The 17,591-nt window shown below is 42.3% G+C and overlaps 1 non-coding gene and 1 pseudogene across 1 annotated transcript; both read left to right on the forward strand.

Moving 5' to 3' along the window:
• Positions 1-131: 131 nt before the first annotated feature.
• On the forward strand, positions 132-2,715 carry LOC125999016 (nucleolin-like; annotated as a pseudogene).
• A 4,754-nt stretch (positions 2,716-7,469) lies between these two features.
• LOC125999943 (U1 spliceosomal RNA) lies at positions 7,470-7,633 on the forward strand. Its single transcript, XR_007492369.1, has one exon. It is a non-coding gene; the product is annotated as a U1 spliceosomal RNA (small nuclear RNA).
• The last annotated feature ends 9,958 nt before the right edge of the window (positions 7,634-17,591 follow it).

Raw genomic sequence — 17,591 nt, forward strand, 5'->3', positions numbered from 1 at the left:
AGAAGTAAGCCATCAGATACAGGTCTCCAGCTTTAGCTGAAAGCTTACTGTATGTGCTCTGGGCCTGCTGTGAATATTGCTTGAGTTCCTCTGTGCTTATCTGCCACTCAGCCACCATACACTGTGCAATTATGGTGAAGCTTACAAAGGCCCCGAAAAATCAAAGTGACATCAAGAAAATGGTTCATGTTGCAAAGAAGGTAAAAGAACATAGTGAGGATGAGGAAAGATCTGAAGACAAAAATAATGAGAGTAATGGAAAAGAGATTTTTATTTCAGAAAAAAAAGGCAAGAAGGTGTTAATAACTCCAATAAAAAAGAGATGGTTTCCTCAACCCTGATATGGCACAGCAGCCACACTAACTAAGTAGTTGTCACTCTTGGCAAAAAGGCTCCCCAACTGTCCAAGAATGCAGTTATACTGGCCAAAGCAGTAGCAAGACTTGGCAAGAAGGAAGAAGAGAGACTTGGCAAGAAGAAGATGAGGCAAGGCATTCGTAGCAGTGTCTTGTTAGAAAAGGGCAGTCATCTTAGCCAAGGGAGCACACAATGGCAAGAATGCCAAGAAGTGGGGCCGGAGTGATATCACAGCAGTAGGGTGTTTGCCTTGCACATGTCCAACCTGGAATGGACCAGGGTTCGATTAACGGCATCCTATATGGTCCCCCTGAGCCTGACAGGTGCGATTTCTGAGCACAGAGCCAGGAGTGACCCCTGAGCGCTGCCAGTGTGGCCCCAAATTCTAAATAAATAAATAAATGTTAAAAAAAAGAATGCCATGAAATAAGACACTGGTGAGGAGGATGGTGATGATAGTGAAGAAGATGTAAATTAGGAGGATGTGGATGAGTTTGAGCCAACAATGATAAAAGGTGGCACCTGATGGAGGACCTGATGGTCAACCCAGGTTTGATCCCCAGCATCCCATATAGTCCCACAAGCCTGCCAGGAGTAATTTCTTTTTGGGGGCGGGGCACACCTGGTAATGCTCAGGGGTTGCTCCTGGCTATGCGCGCAGAAATCGCTCCTGGCTTGGGGGACCATATGGGATGCTGGGTGATTGAGCCACAGTTCGTTCTACGTTAGCACGTGCAAGGCAAAAGCCCTACCGCTTGAGCCACCAATCCGGCTCCACCAGGAGTAATTTCTGAGAGCAGAGCTGGAGTAAACTCTGAGCACCACTCTATGTGATCTAAAAACAAATAAAAAAAAAAAACAGTGGCATCTGCCATCATCCCTGCTTCAGTTGATGATAAAGATGATGAGTATGATGAGGAGGACAAGGAAGACGAATCAGAAGAACCTATGGATCTTTCAACAGCCAAACGAAAGAAAGCTCTCATAAAAACTGCTCCTGTGAAGGCTGAGCACATGGCTGCAGAAACTGATGATGATGACGAAGATGATGATAAGGAAGAAGAGGATGAAAGAGAGGCAGAAGAGACTGTCAAAGATGCACCTGAACAAAGAAAGGATATGGCCAAACATAAAGCAGCTCCTGAAGCCAGGAATCATAAAGTAGAAGGCAAGGGAACAACTACATCTTTTAATCTCTTTGATGGAAACATGAGCTTCAACATATCTGCCCCTGAGTTAAAACTAATATCAGTGCTCTTTTTGATAAAAACAAAAATGACCTTGCTGTTGTAGATGTCAGAATTGGTGTACTTAGGAAGTACGATCCTATGGATTTTGAATCTGCTGATGGCTTGGAAAAAGCCTTGGAACATATTGGTTTAAAAACGTTTGGCAATCAAATTAAACTAGGAGAATCAAAGGGAAAGATAGTAAGAAAGATTGAGATGCAAGAGCATGTTTGGCTAAAAATCTGCCTTACAAAATGATTCGGGATGAATTAGAAGAAGTGTTTGAAGATAACATGGAAGAATAAAAATATTGCATACACTGAATTTAAAAAAGAAAGTGAGGGCCGAAGATATGGCACAGTGTTAGGTCATTTGCTTTGCATGCTGCTGACCTGGGACAGACCCAGGATCGATCCCCGACATCCCCTATGGTCCCCCAAGCCTGCCAGGAGTGATTTATGAGTGCAGAGCCAGGAGTAATCCCTGAGCACAGCCGGGTGTGCTCCCCCCCCAAAAAAAACAGAAGCTAATGCAGAGTACATCTTAGAAGAAAAATATGGAACAGAGATAGGTAGTGGATTCATTTTCAGTACTACACTGGAAAGGTCAAAAATAAGGACTATATAGGTGTAAAGAATGGGACTTGGAATGGTGGATCAAACGGTCTCTGTTTAGGGGTTGGAGTTATATAGTTCAGTAGGTAGCGTGCTTGCCTGTTACATGCAGTTGATCAGGGTTCAATCCCTGGCATCCCACATGGTCCAACAAGCATGACCAGGAGTAATTTTTGACTACAGATCCAGGAGTAAGTCCTGAACATTGTCAGGTATGACCCCTAAACCAAAAATAAATAAAACCACATAATCTACAACAACACACACCCTCTAGTCTTTTTTTTGGGGGGGGGGTGGGCCACACCCGGCAGTGCTCAGGGGTTACTCCTGGCTGTCTGCTCAGAAATAGCTCCTGGCAGGCACGGGGGACCATATGGGACACCGGGATTTGAACCAACCACCTTTGGTCCTGGATCGGCTGCTTGCAAGGCAAATGCCGCTGTGCTATCTCTCCGGGCCCATACCCTCTAGTCTTAAGCAACTTTTCCTACAGTGCAACAGAAGAAATCCTTTAGGTTTAAGAAGTATTTGGGGGCCGGGTAGGTGGCGCTGGAGGTAAGGTGTCTGCCTTGCAAGCGCTAGCCAAGGAAGGACCGCGGTTCGATCCCCCGGCGTCCCATATGGTCCCCCCCAAGCCAGGGGCGATTTCTGAGCACATAGCCAGGAGTAACCCCTGAGCGTCAAACGGGTGTGGCCCAAAAACCAAAAAAAAAAAAGAAGTATTTGGGGGAGGGGCACATCCATTGATGCTTAGGGGTTACTCCTGGCTCTGTGCTTAGAAATCACTCCTGGCTTGGGGGATCATATGGGATGCCGGACTGGGTCAGCCAAGTGCAAGGCAAATGCCCTACAGCTAAGCCCCAGGTTTAGAAAGTATTTGAGAATGCCTCTAGCTGCTTGGTTCGACCCATTAATAGAACCCTTGAATACACCATGATGGCAGGTCATTTCCTTCATTGTACAAGCTACTTTACAAATGAACTGAGTGCAGTTAGAGAAATAACTACACTACAGAGAGCAGTTAGAGAAATAACTACACTATTGTCACTATCATGACAATGTTAATAAGTGAGAGAAATAGATTGTCTGGAATACAGGCTAGGGGTGGAGGAGGAGGGAGATGGGGGCCACTGGTGGTAAGAATATTGAACTGGTGATGCGGGTGTTCTTTTTATGACTGAAACCCAACTACAAACATGTTTGTAATCATGGTGCTTAAATAAATATATTATTTAAAAATAAATAAAATAAAACATATTAAGAGATCTTTGAAAAAAATGAAAAAACAAAACAAAAAAAAACCTGTCCCAAATCAAAAACACAAATAACTGATTGGAATCATAGATGATGGCTATCCTGGGCTTGTGGCTGACCTCTGAAGTTGGCAGAGGGCCAGTGGGGTCAGTCTTGTGGGACTGAACTTGAACTTGGGAATTCTCCAGTCCTCCTGATTAACTCCAGCGTAGCACTTCGTTAGCTTTGACAATCTTCATTTTTTTTTTTGTTTGTTTTCTTTGGGGGGGGCTTATACATGGCAGTGCCCAGAGCTTACTCCTGGCTCTGTGTGCAAGGATCACTATGAGTGGGGCTTGGGTGATCATATGCGGTGCAGGGATTGAACCAGGGTCAACTGCATGTAAGGAGAACACCATATCCATTGTACTGTAGCTCCAGTCCCAAAAAGAATTGTTTCTTAAGGAAAGGCATTGTAAAATGGGAAATATGCCATCCGGCATTGTAAAATGGGAAATATGATCAAGAGCTCATGGCTCACACATATAAGGTCCTGGGTTACAGTTCCTGAACCACACATATGCGATGGAAATATAAACATGATTGAAATGGTAAAAAAATTAAATACAAGAAAAAATACCATTGGAGCCAGAGCCATAAAACAGTAGGTAGGATACTTGCTTTGCACAGCCTCAGGCCAGGTTTCTAGCACTCAAATGGTGCTCTGAGCCCATCCTAAAGTGTTCCCTGAGAGCAAGCCCTGAGCATGGCCCAGAAATTAAAAACAAAACCAAATATAACCAGAGAAATAAAAGTAGGATAATTTAGGATAAGATTTTGTTGTTGTTTGGGGACCATACCTGTTAATACTCAGGGCTTACTTCTGGATTTACACTTGGGAATTACTTCTAGCAGTGCTCTATAAACCATATAGGATGCAGGGGACTTAATCTAGGTTAGCTGTGTTCAAGAAAATTGCCCTACCCACTATACTATCATTCTGGCCCAGGAAAGAAGTAGTTTATAAGGAAAAGCTTTATCAGGTCTTAGTAGGAACTACACTCTATAGAGTGGTTATATGCACTCCTAGAAGTATTCTGGGACCTTTCACTACTGGGGTTGGAACCCAGGTCTAATATGCAAAATCTGTTTTCAATCTTTCCAGCCATTTCTCCCCAGCCTCTACACTTGACTATTGTTTGTTTATTTGTTTTGTTTTGGGTGGCTATACCTGGAGATGCTCAGTGGTTATTCCTGTTTTTGTATGCAAAGATTAATCCTGGAAGGGCTTAAAAGGCTATGTATGATTCCAGGGAATTGAACCTGGGTTGGCCATATGCAAGACCAATGCCTTATCTGCTGTACTATTGCTCTAGCCTCTACACATGACATTTTTATGGACACTAAGAGATCTGAGACTTTTGTTTATTTGATTAGCCCTGTTTATGTGTTTATGTTGTATTTGCCCTTTGTGTGTGTGTGTGGGGGGTTGGGGCCACTCCCAACGGTGCTCAGGGGTTACTCCTGACTCTGAACTCAAAATTTACTCCTGGCAGGTTCAGGAGACCATATGGGATGCTGGGAATCGAACCCGGGTCATGCCTTGCATGCAAGGAAAACACCTTGCTGTCATTGAGGTACTGTAGTTGCCCTCTGGCTACCATAATTATTGTATGTAAATCCAAAATCAGGAATATAATAGAAACTAACCTCAATATTTTTAAGAAACAAAATATGGTATTATTTTGTTCAATGGCAAGTAAATGTAATGTAATGTTAAACATTATAACATTTTAAACATGTTTAAAATGGTATGTTTAAAATGTAATGTTTCGGATCTGTTATTCTTGAGAGCACAGAGTCAAGAGTAATTCCTGAGCCTTCTCAGATGTGGCCAAAAAGTAAAATAAAATAAAATAAAATAACCATTTTATTTGTGGAAATTTCCACTGAAAGTCAACAAATGTCTTGAGAATCAGAAGAGCACTTTATTTTGCTAGATGACCCAGTTGACCAGAGTGGGATCCAAACAAAGCCAAGAAGTTCTTTTATAAAATAGCTCAAGGGGGGAGGGATGGGGCATTTGCTGGCAGCTGACAGGAAAGTACAGAAGCAGAAAATCTCAAGCATGTTATTTTGCAAAGCAGAGGCTGGACTACCTCAAGGACATGAGCACATTTGGAGTACATTCCAGGTTATAAAGCAATACTTTGAGTATCTCAAGGACATCCTGAATGCACTTCAGTTAGGTCATGTCGCCCCGACTCAGCTGTTCCTTGGTGACTACTTCTCTCTGACATTAACCTGCTTGAAGTTAACCTGTATGAAATATGGTCCTGCGTCTCTTTTCCTCCTCATTTTGAAAAATGCATGTCTTTAGATGTGTCATCTTAGTTATAATCATTTTTCCTACATGTGTTTATCAGAACGAACTCATCTAAACAAGGAAAATAACTGACTGGGTCTCACATGGTTTTGTTGCTAATGCAGACAGCAAAATGGAGTCTCTTTTGCTTAACTAGAATTCACCAAAAATGTGGTTATTATCAATTAAACTGATATAAAAGGTTAGAGATTTCAATAAAATGATAGAAAATTTTTCTATCACTAACAAATAATTCATCTCTGATTTGGATAATTTAAAGCTTTAGAACTGGATTAAATATGAAGTAATAGAAAAAAGGATTATTTCAGGCATCTAAATTGATAGAATTACGATTCCATTCCATAGTCTCCCTCATCCATGGGCTTTAAGAAAACTAAAAGAGATTATTATAATAATATCCAGAGACAATAGAGAGGAGGGCTGGAAGGACCGGCCCACAAAGAGTGGTGAGTTCAGTTAGAGAAATAACTACACTGACAACTACCATGACAATGGTAGTTAATGAGAGAAATAAAATGCCTGTCTGGAAGACAGGGGATGGGGAGAAGAAGGAGATAGGGGGGATTAGTGGTGGGAAGGTTGCGCTGGTTAAGAGGGGTGTTCTTTTTTATAACTGAAATCCAACTACCAACTGTTTGTAATCATGGTGATTAAATAAAGATATTAATTAAAAATAAAATAAAATGTGTAAAGGAAAAGAATTAAAAAAAATCCATTCCAGAAAGATACTGAAGCTACAATACTGGGGTGTTTTTTATTGGCAGAGGACACACCTGGCTGTGGGGACAAATCTGGCTCTGGGGACTGGGATCACTCTTGTTGAATCTTAGGGGGCCTTATGGGGTGATTGGGATTGAACCTAGGTCATTTGCATACAAGCTCCCTACCCAGTGTACTTTCGCTTTTAACTTAATACTGCACCTTAAAAAATCTTATTGTAGAGGATTCCATTTTATTTTATTATTTTAGAGAATGGTATGCTTATTTTATTTTATAGGATATATAGAGAGGTGATATGCTCAGGGGCTATTCCTGGCTCTGTGCTCAGGAGTGACCTCTCGTGGTGATCAGCACAACACCATAGGCAGTGCTGAGGCTAGAAAAGTCAACTCCAAGCAGAACTCCTTTTTTTTCTTTTTTCTTCTTTTCTTTCTTTCTTTTCTTTATTTCTCACTCTTGTGGTTATTATTTGGTAATTGTTTTTGCTGCTGGGTGCTTCTTTTTTTGGTAGTTACTGTCTTTTTTAAACTGTTGGGTTTTTTGTTGTTGTTGTTGTTGTTGTTATGTTTTTCTTTTTCTTTTTTTTGTCTTCTTCCAGCAGAACCACACAACTTGAACCATCTTGTTCTGCCTCATGAATTGAGGGGGAAAACAAAAACGAACAGTACCAGGACCAAACAGCCATATGAGCATTGAGTGGAATTAAAAAATGATCAGACTTAAACACCAAACCCCAAATCAACAACAACAGAATCGGTACCCCAGCTACAAAAAGCTATACAGAGAGGGGAACAGTTACACTAGCACTCCAGGGGGCAAAGGAGGGAGATATGGGATGCATGCTAGGAAAAGGGGTGGAGAAAGGACAACCATGGTGGTGGGAATGGCCCTGATTCATTGTCACTATGTGCCTTAAATATTACTGTGAAAATACTTACCTGGCAGGGGAGATACCATGATCACAAAGGTGGTTTCCCCAAGGTTAGGCTTATCCACTGCACTCCTGATGTGCTGACCCCTGCGATTTCCTCAAATGTGGGAAATTCGACTGCATAATCTGTGGTAGTGGGGCACTGCATTCGCACTCTCCCCTAAAAGAAAAAAATATTACTGTGAAAGATTTGTTATTCACTTTTTGGTCACAATAAAAATTATTATTATTAAAAAAAAAAGAAAAGTCAACTCTAGTATTCAAAAACAGCTCTTCTAGGCTGACACAAGTGGGTCTTGCTTTTTTTATTTATTGTAATACCTTCTGCCTTTTTCTTCTTTTTGTCTTCCAAGCAATGCACAGGGAACAATGGCAATACATAGGAGTGGGGGTTATACCAAGGATCAAATTGGGGGTTTCTGCATGTAAGGTATGTGCTCCAGCCCTGTGAGCTATCTTCCTGGGTCCCACTGCTGATTTTTCATTGAGGGAATTGATTCCATTTTCATGGAATTATTAACGAGATTAAATTTAAGACTGAAATTTTGTTGATTTTTTTTTGGTTAACACTGTGGTTTTTATTGTGAAGAGAGAGAAGGTTTGTGTTCCAGAGGACATGGGCTTCTCCAGAGTAGAAAGGGACATAGAGACAAGCAAGTGAGATACAAGTTCAGTGGAGAATACTGGCTTGAAGAGCAAGTCCAACTCCTCCTTTCTAATTTATCTTCTGTTCCTTTGTTTCTACCTTCTTTCAAGTTCATTGACAATTGACTATGTTAGCATTCTTTACTCTAAATTGTTTTGTTTTGTTTTGTTTTTGATCACACCTGGCAGCATTCAGGGGTTTCTCCTGGCTCTACACTTAGAAATCGCTCCTAAAAAAAAAAAGAAAGAAAAAAAAAAAACACCACCGGGAAAGTAAAGGATCCTGAGCAATGTCTAGAGTTGATCCCATGACAGTATGCTCCAAGGACGGAGAAATCCCATATCTCTTAGGCCAAGTGAATTCTTTTTCGAATGACCCCAATATTTACTGTGCCAGTGCAGGAGGGAAAAAAAACAAAAATACAAAAAGCACAAAACCTTGGTTATTTTTTTGATATAAATATATATTACCTTCATTTATTATTGTTATTATTATTTTTGACTTACCAATCTATTTTGGTCGATTTCTCTGTTTGGGTGTGATTATTGAAAGTGTAGTCCCCAATTATACTTATTTTTTTATTTATTTATTTTTTTTTCTCTTCCTTTCTTCTCTTTCGTTATGTGCTATGCCATGTTTCTTAATTCAAGACCATGGCGTGATTTTTTTTTGTCTGTTTTTGTTTTATTTTTTTTCTACTTGTTTGTTTGTTTGTTTTGTCTGCTCTGTGTGGTGCTTATCGATATAGCTGGAGCCCTCACTGGATATTTGACACTTCTTTTGGTACTAGTGGAGTGTTTCACCTACTTTTTCTCCATCTCCCAGATTGATGATGAGAGCTTTTAGAAGGACTCCGCCCATTTTCGGGGTATTAGACTCTTACCCCAGTTTATTGCTTTTTTCTCCTTCAAACAAAACCACGCAACTTGAACTAGCTAGTCCTGACTCCAGATAGAGGGGGAAATAAGGGAGGCATCAGGACCAAACAGGTGCAAGACTACTAAGTAGTGGGTTAGATACAGAGGGGACCACATATTCTAGCCGCCCTGGGGTGAGGGAAAAGGAAAAGGGAGGTAGGATAGAAACGGAGGCGTAGGGATTACAATTTGGCGATGGGAATCCCCCCTGATTTTATGTAAATATGTACCTAAAATATTATTGTCAACAATATGTAAGCCACTATGATCAAAATAAAAATTTATATTAAAAAAAAAAAAAGAAATCGCTCCTAGCAGGCTCAGGGGACCATATGGGATGCCGGGATTCTTTTTTTTTTGTTTTTTTGTTTTTGGTTTTTGGGCTACACCCGGTGGTGCTCAGGGGTTACTCCTGGCTGTCTGCTCAGAAATACCTCCTGGCAAGCACGGGGGACCATATGGGACACCGGGATTCAAACTAACCACCTTTGGTCCTGGATCGGCTGCTTGCAAGGCAAACGCCGCTGTGCTATCTCTCCGGGCCCGGGATGCTGGGATTCTAACCAAACGCCCTTCTGCTATGCTATCTCTCCTCTCTGGCCCCAATTGTTTTTAGTTTTAACCTTTGAATTTTTGACTGATTATCCAAGGGATTGTAATACACAACTTGAGACTGCCTAAATCAACGTAAAGATTATGTATTATTCTATACATATACATACATACATACATACATATGTATAATTAAACCTAGGGCCTCATACATGCGACACACTGCTCTAGCACCCTTCATACTCAATTTTTATGCATTAATTTTTCTGTCTTTTTGTTTCGGTTTTAGGCAAAAACAGTAATTGGTATCCAGGATTTACTCCTAGCTGTTTGCTCAGAGATGACATTGGCATGTTTCAGGGGACCATATGGGGTCCCAGGGATCAAACCTAAGTCAGCAGTGTGCAAGGGCAAGTACAAAGCCATAATGCTCTATACCTGCACATCATCTTTTAAATACCAATTTCTAATTTAAAATTTTTAAGTCATTGCAAAAACTGGACTACTCTAGCATTTATAGATGTGAAGACTTACAGATTAAGACTTTTAATTGCTACAATATGGTCTTCCTTATAGTAATTTTTTTCAGTGACACATTTTATAGATCATTGGATTGAAATATAAACTTTTTTTTGGTTTTTGGGCCACACCTGGCATTGCTCAGGGGTTACTCCTGGCTGTCTGCTCAGAAATAGCTCCTGGCAGGCACGGGGGACCATATGGGACACTGGGATTCGAACCAACCACCTTTGGTCCTGGATCTGCTGCTTGCAAGGCAAACGCTGCTGTGCTATCTCTCCAGGCCCGAAATATAAACTTTTATTGTTTTTGTTTTGGGGCCACACCCGGTGATGCTCAGGGGTTTTAATCCAGGCTATGTGCTCAGAAATTGCCCCTGGCTTGAGGGACCATATGGGACGCCGGAGGATCAAACCATGGTCCGTTGTGCAAGTCAAACGCCCTACCACCTGTGTCACTGCTCCGGCCCCTGTAATATAAACTTATGTAAGTTCGATGATTAACATTTTAGTAAAATTAGATTTTTCCCAAAAGATTTTGGAAGCCATTTGATGTAGCAGAAGTCTCATGCCCCCATCTCAGGGGATTGGAGGGAAGTGGATCTGGAAGCAAATGCTGATGCAGGAAATAATCCACATACACTTAAGGGGATAAAACAGGTTCAGGAATTTCCATACGCAGCAGCCTTCTACTCATCAGAACCAGATAGCTCAGTGGTGGAAAAACCAAAAGCACAAGCACTTTTTCCCAGAGACCAAGGGGTCTCTCTTAGGAAGCACAAGACCACACCTTGGGTGTAGAACAGGTGGTCTAAGACATCAATCCAAAGGATGCTTCAATCCAAAGGTACTTCCGATCAATGAGAAACAAGCATATCCTGAATAGGATGGAAACCGGTTAATCCAACCATTTAAGAAATTCATTTAACATGGAGACCCAAATCAACTCTTGAGACAAAAAAATCCAAGATCACTATTTAGTAGTGGTGGTGGTGGTGGACGTCGTCATCGTCATAGTCATCATCATCATCCTCATCATCGTCATCGTCGTCATCGTCATTATCGATACAGTGCGGTAGCAAGAAAGATCCAAAGACTACATGATGGGAGAACTGATCCACATAACTAAGTTAGGGGGTGAGAGGGAGGAATATTGAAGTTCTTGAGGGAAGGAGATGGGTACACTGAAAGTGGGTATAGTATTGGAACTATGTCCACGAGAAAACATTATTAAGAATTTAAGGGGGGCCAGAGCAGTAGTGCAGTGGCCGGGCTCTTGCCTTGCACATGGCTGACCCAGAACGAACCTCAGTTCGATCCCCCCGCGTCCCATATGGTCCCCCCAAGCCAGGAGAAATTTCTGAGCTCATAGCCAGGAGTAAAGCCTGAGAGTCACTGGGTGTGGCCCCAAAGCAAAAAATAATCATTTGAGGTGGGTGCAGTTGGATCACACCTAGCAGTGTTCAGGGCTTACTCCTGGCAGTTGGAATAATAGGAATAAAACCCAAATCAGTTCCATGCAAGGCAAGCACCTTATTCACTGGCCCCTTTTGATATTGTTTAAAATGTTTACACTCCATTTATAAGCTAATCACATTTCCCTTTTTTTTTGATGCTCAGGGGTTACTCCTGGCTAAGCCAGAAATTGCCCCTGGCTTGGGGGGACCATATGGGACGCCGGGGGATTGAACCGCAACCCGTCTTACGCTAGCACTTGCAAGGCAGACACCTTACCTCTAGCGCCACCTCGCCGGCCCCAATATCTACTTCTATATGGATAATATACTGAGGTATCAAATTAGAAAGTGAATGGGGAAAATGTACCTCTCAGATAAGGAATGGGTTAGGGTCTGGGGCATCAAAGACACAAAAGGGGGGGTCACATGATGGGGAAGGGTGACTCAGGACAAAGAGCAGGTGGTTGAGTCTAGGTAGCTCACTCCAAAGACAAAAAGAGCTTTGTATGTTGCTGTCCCTGGTTTCACCTCCAGCAGCACAGGCCCCCTGGAACACCAATGGGTGTGGCCTCCAAGCAAAGAGAAAAATAGGGGCTGGAGCGATAGTAAAGTGGGTAGGGTGCTTACCTTACATGGTTCCAACTCCAGTATACCATATGGTTTTCTGAGTCCACTAGGAGTGATCTCTGAGTGAAAAATCAGGAGTAATCTTTAAGAACAGCCAGATGTGGCCCAAAAACCAAAAGGAAAAATAGAGCAGATGCTCTGTCATTAGATAGTGGTCCTGCCTGTATAGATGGTTTCCTCAAATTAGAGATTATTTGGTTATTTCTGGAAATGGAGGCTGTAGTTTGAAGGCTAAGGTACTGGGTTTGATCTCTAATACTGGCCAAAAACCTACTTCTGGCAATGGCTCTAATTCTAAGTCATACTCTAGATTTTATTTTATCTAAGGGATAAATTATCTATCTAGGGACTGGGAAGTTTCTTTTTGTAATTGAATCCACGAATTACAAAGTTTTTTCATGGTTGAGTTTCAGACATGCAATGTTCCAACATCAGCCCCCTCACCAGTGTTCCCTTGGGAGTGATAAGTTTGTAGGATCTGCAGGACCTAGATTGATTTTATCACTAAATAATCCACATTGTGAAAGTGACAAATTCCAGGAAAGCCTGTTCTGGACAAGTTGGGTACTTTATTTTTTGCTTGTTTTTTTTTTGGGGGGGGCACACCCAGTGATGCTCAGGAATTACTCTTGACTATGCGCTCAGAAATAGCTCCTGGCTCGGGGGACCATATGGGATGCAGGGGGATGGAACTGTGGTCTGTCCTAGGTCAGCCGCATGCAAAATAAATGCCCTACAGCCTGTGCCACTGCTTTGGCCCCAAGTTGGGCACTTCTTATGGACGCCTATTCATCAAAGATAAGGAATGGAATTATGTTCCCTTTTGGATCATGTAAGACTTCTGCCCCCTGTGGTGCTTTGTGAACTATGAGATGCTAGAGATGAAGCCCAGTGTTCCTGCATGCAAAGTCCTTGGTTTTCTTCTTTGCCAATTTATATTCTTGCCAATAATGCCTCAGTTTGTATGCAGCTGTCCCGTGGCTTTTAGATGACCCCTATAAAAGAACACAGATGGCAATCTCTCTCACACACTTATACATACTCACACACATTATCCCCAGGGGACAGCCAGCATGGTGGACTGGATAACAGCCATTTTTAGGGGGGCAGATAGATAGCTCATGTCCAGGGCTCTGGATTTGATCCCCAGCACTACATAGCCTCCCTCTCACTGACAACATTGCTGAACAGACCTTCCAAACAAAATCCATGTGATATCTGTTTACCCTGAAAGGGAACTGTCCAATTCATATGAATGCTGAGTGGAACATCCCAGATATAGCTGCTGATATGATCTGTATCCAAGCCAGCCATGGAGGAAGGCTTTATGTAGACTGAGCCACTGAATGTGCTAATTTTTTAGATCTTACTAAATAGAATAGCAAAAGAGAGGAGGGCTGGAAGGTCCAGTTCACGACATGAAGCTCACCACAACGAGTGATGAGTGCTGTTAAAGAAATAACTACATTAAGAACTATCCTGGGGCCGGGCGGTGGCGCTGGAGGTAAGGTGCCTGCCTTATCTGCGCTAGCCTAGGAGACGGACCGCGGTTCGATCCCCCGGCGTCTCATATGGTCCCCCAAGCCAGGAGCGACTTCTGAGCGCATAGCCAGGAGTAACCCCTGAGCGTTACCGGGTGTGGCCCAAAAACCAAAAAAAAAAAAAAAAAAAAAAAAAAAGAACTATCCTAACAATGTGAATGAATGAGGGAAGTAGAAAAAGCCTGTCTCGAGTACAGGTGGGGGTGGGGTAGGAAGGAGGGAAATTTAAGACATTGGTGATGGAAATGTTGCATTGGTGAAGGGGGGGTGTTCTTTACATGACTGAAACCCAACTACAATCATATTTGTAATCATGGTGTTTAAATAAAAATATATAAAAATATAATGGGAAAGGGGGTATCTTTTATTTTTCTAAGGGCAAACCCCATAGTACTTACTCCTAAATCTGTGCTCAGACATTGGGGATCATTCCTTGTTAGGTTACACCTTATTTTACCCAAAACAAAGATCATCCCTGGTTCCTTTGTGTTTACAGCTTGGTTTTACCCCCCAAACTGAGATTGTCTTACATGTAAACTTGGTTTGCATTTTTTTTGTGGTTTTTGGGTCACACCCGGCAGTGCTCAGGGGTTATTTCTGGCTCCAGGCTCAGAAATTGCTCCTGGCAGGCACGGAAGACCGTATGGGACTCCGGGATTCGAACCGATGACCTCCTGCATAAAAGGCAAACGTCTTACCTCCATGCTATCTCTCTGGCCCCTTGCATTTTTCATTTTTGTGGGTCACACCTGGCAGCACTCAGGAGTTACTCCTGGCTCCACGCTCAGAAATCACTCCTGGAAGGCTCGGGGGACCATATGGGACGCCGGGATTTGAACCAATGACCTGCATGAAAGGCAAATGCCTTAACTCCATGCTATCTCTCCGACCCCACGTGTAAACTTGGAAGGTACTGGTTCAGGATAGCCTGAGCTCTCTGTCCTTACTCTGTTCTTACTGCCCCACCTGGGAGTGGTCTCTGTACTCAATAAAATGACAGTTCTGGCAGAGAGCTATCAATACGAGGTAGAAGATTGACATATTATACATGTTTCACACTCAGCCTGGTTTGCATTTTTCATGTGAGAACTGATTCAGATTTATTCACCTGGGGTTGGAGATACAGCACATGGGATAGTGATTTTACAATTCCTGGCAGGGACTGGGGGACCATCGGGGATGCCGGAAATAGAGCCCAGATTAGGCTTGTGAAAATCTTGGACCCTGTCCACTGTACAATTTCTGTGGTCTGGGCTTCATTTATTTGATACCTAATAACCTATAAAACCAAACAAAAAATTTGAGAGCCTGAATGAATTTATTCTTCCAACTTAACCATCATAGAGCAATCAAAGTCCTCTTCCTACCAAGAAGGAAATATTTAAGTGTCACTACTTTTTTTTTCCAAGTTTATTATTGAGGGGGGCCAGGGTGAAAAAAGAGACATGGTGCCTCTTTGAGGATCTTGGATGCCTAAGTGAGCAAAGGCCAAGCAAAGGCACTCTTCCCTTTCTTTTCATTTTTTTTTTTAATTTTTATTTTGAATATAGTGGCTTACATATCTTTCACAGTAGTATTTTAGGTACATATTAACATTGAATCTGGGGAATACCCACCACCAAATTTGTCCTCCCCCTTTCCCCATTCCCTTTCTGCAACATATATCCCCCACCATCACCCCCAGGCTGCTAGGGTAGGAGGTCCCCTCTTTTTCTAGCTTACTATCAGTGATCATACATCTGTTTGGTCCTGGTGCCCTCCCTTGTTTCTCCCTCTATTTGAGAGGCTAACCTAGATAAATCGAGTTATGTGGTTTTCTTTGAGGGAAAGAAAGGCAATAGAATGGGGTACCCTTTCTTTTCTTAATTAAATAATATATTTATTAAGCACCATGATTACAAACATGTTTGTACTTGGGTTTCAGTCATAAAAAGAATACGCCCTTCACCAGTGCAACCTTCTCATCACCAATGCACCCATCTCCCTCCTTCCCCACCCCTACCTGTCTTCGAGACAGGCATTCTATTTCTCTCACTAACATTGTCATGATAGTTATAGGTGTTGTTATTTATCTAACTGCACTCACCACTCTTTGTGGTAGCTTCATATCATGGGCAGTCCTTCCAGCTGGAGCTATTGTACAGCAGGTAGGGCATTTGCGTTGCATGCGACAGACCTGTGTTTTATCCCTGGCATCCCATATGATCCCCGAACACTGTCAGGAGTAATTTTTGAGTGCAGAGCCAGTAGTAACTCCTGAGCATCACCAGTTATGTCCCACAAACAAGCAAACAAACAAACAAAACAAAACCAAAAAATAAAAAGAATAGAAAAAGAAGAGGGTTGAAGAAATAATACAGGAAGTAAAGTGCTAGACTTCTCTGCAATCAACTATAGTTAGACTCTCTAGCATTATCAGGAGTCACTCTTGAGAACAGAGCCAGGAACAGCTCCTGAGCACAGCCAAGTATGACCTAAAAATAAATAAGGTGGCAAAGCAAATAGTGATGGAGTGAAAAAAAAGAGGATTCAAAAAGAAGAGTCTGGGGCCGGAGAGATAGCATGGAGGTAAGGCGTTTGCCTTTCATGCAGGAGGTCATCGGTTCGAATCCCGGCGTCCCATATGGTCCCCCGTGCCTGCCAGGAGCAAGCAATTTCTGAGCCTGGAGCCAGGAATAACCCCTGAGCGCTGCCGGGTGTGACCCAAAAACCACCAAAAAAAAAAAAAAAAAAGAAGAGTCAAAATGCAGTGGGCATTGTCTCATAAGGCTCGAAGTCTTTAGATGGTTAATAAAGGGGATAGGATGGGATGGAGAGATAGCACAGTGAAGGGGGTGTTTGCCTTGTATGTGGCCAACCCAGATTCGATTCCTGGCATCCCATATGGTCCTGGGAGCCTACCAGAAATATTTTATGAGTGCAGAGCCAGGAGTAGCCCCTGAGCACTACCGGGTGCGACCCCAAAACAAACAAACCAAAAAAGGAGGTGAGAGATAAAGACTTCAACTGGTTGAGCATAGATTTGTATGCAGGAGACCAGAGATCCATCCCCCTGACCACATGGTCACCCTGAGCATTGCTGGGAGTGACCTGTAAGCAGAGTCTAGAGTAGTACCTGGGAACCATTGAGTATGTCTCATATAAAACAAAACCACCATTCTCAAATAAAAAAAGAAGAAAGTGAATGGACAAAATGGACATTGGCAGCATTAAAACAAGACTTTTAACATTGTACTACAAAAGTTGAGTGGTCTAAAGGAACCATGCTGGTTCCTCAACAGTAAAGTGCCCCCCAAACAAGTCCAGTCAACATGCCACTCAGGACAGATAATTAAAGAGTGATGATCCCACGACTTCCTTAGCCCAGTTGTTCTTTTTACTTATGCAATTATCTGATTCATAGATAAGGGAGAGCATCTGGTATCTGTCCTGACTTACTTCACTTAACATAATTTCTTCCAATTCTATCCAAATTGTAGTGGATTGCATGATTTCATTCTTTGTGGCTGCTTAGTATTCTATTGGGACAGGCTGGGAGTGGGAGGGAGGGAACCTGTAGACATTGATGGAGGAAAGTCAGCACTGGTCTTGGAATTAGTGTTGGAACTTTGTATGCCTCAAATTCTATTATGAACACATTTGTAAATTACAACCTTGAGATTTTAAAAAACACACATATATAGATATGTATATATATGCTATATACAGATAGCATAGAGAGTTGGGCACTTCCTTGCATGTGGCCAACTGACCCAATTTCTATCCATGGCATCACATATGGTCCCTCGAGCCCACCAGAAGTGATCTCTGAGCACAGAGCCAGGAGTAAGTCCTGAGAATAGTTAGGTGCAGCCCCCAAACAA

The sequence above is a fragment of the Suncus etruscus genome, chromosome X, assembly GCF_024139225.1.
Source record: "Suncus etruscus isolate mSunEtr1 chromosome X, mSunEtr1.pri.cur, whole genome shotgun sequence".
Taxonomy (NCBI): Eukaryota; Metazoa; Chordata; class Mammalia; order Eulipotyphla; family Soricidae; genus Suncus; species Suncus etruscus.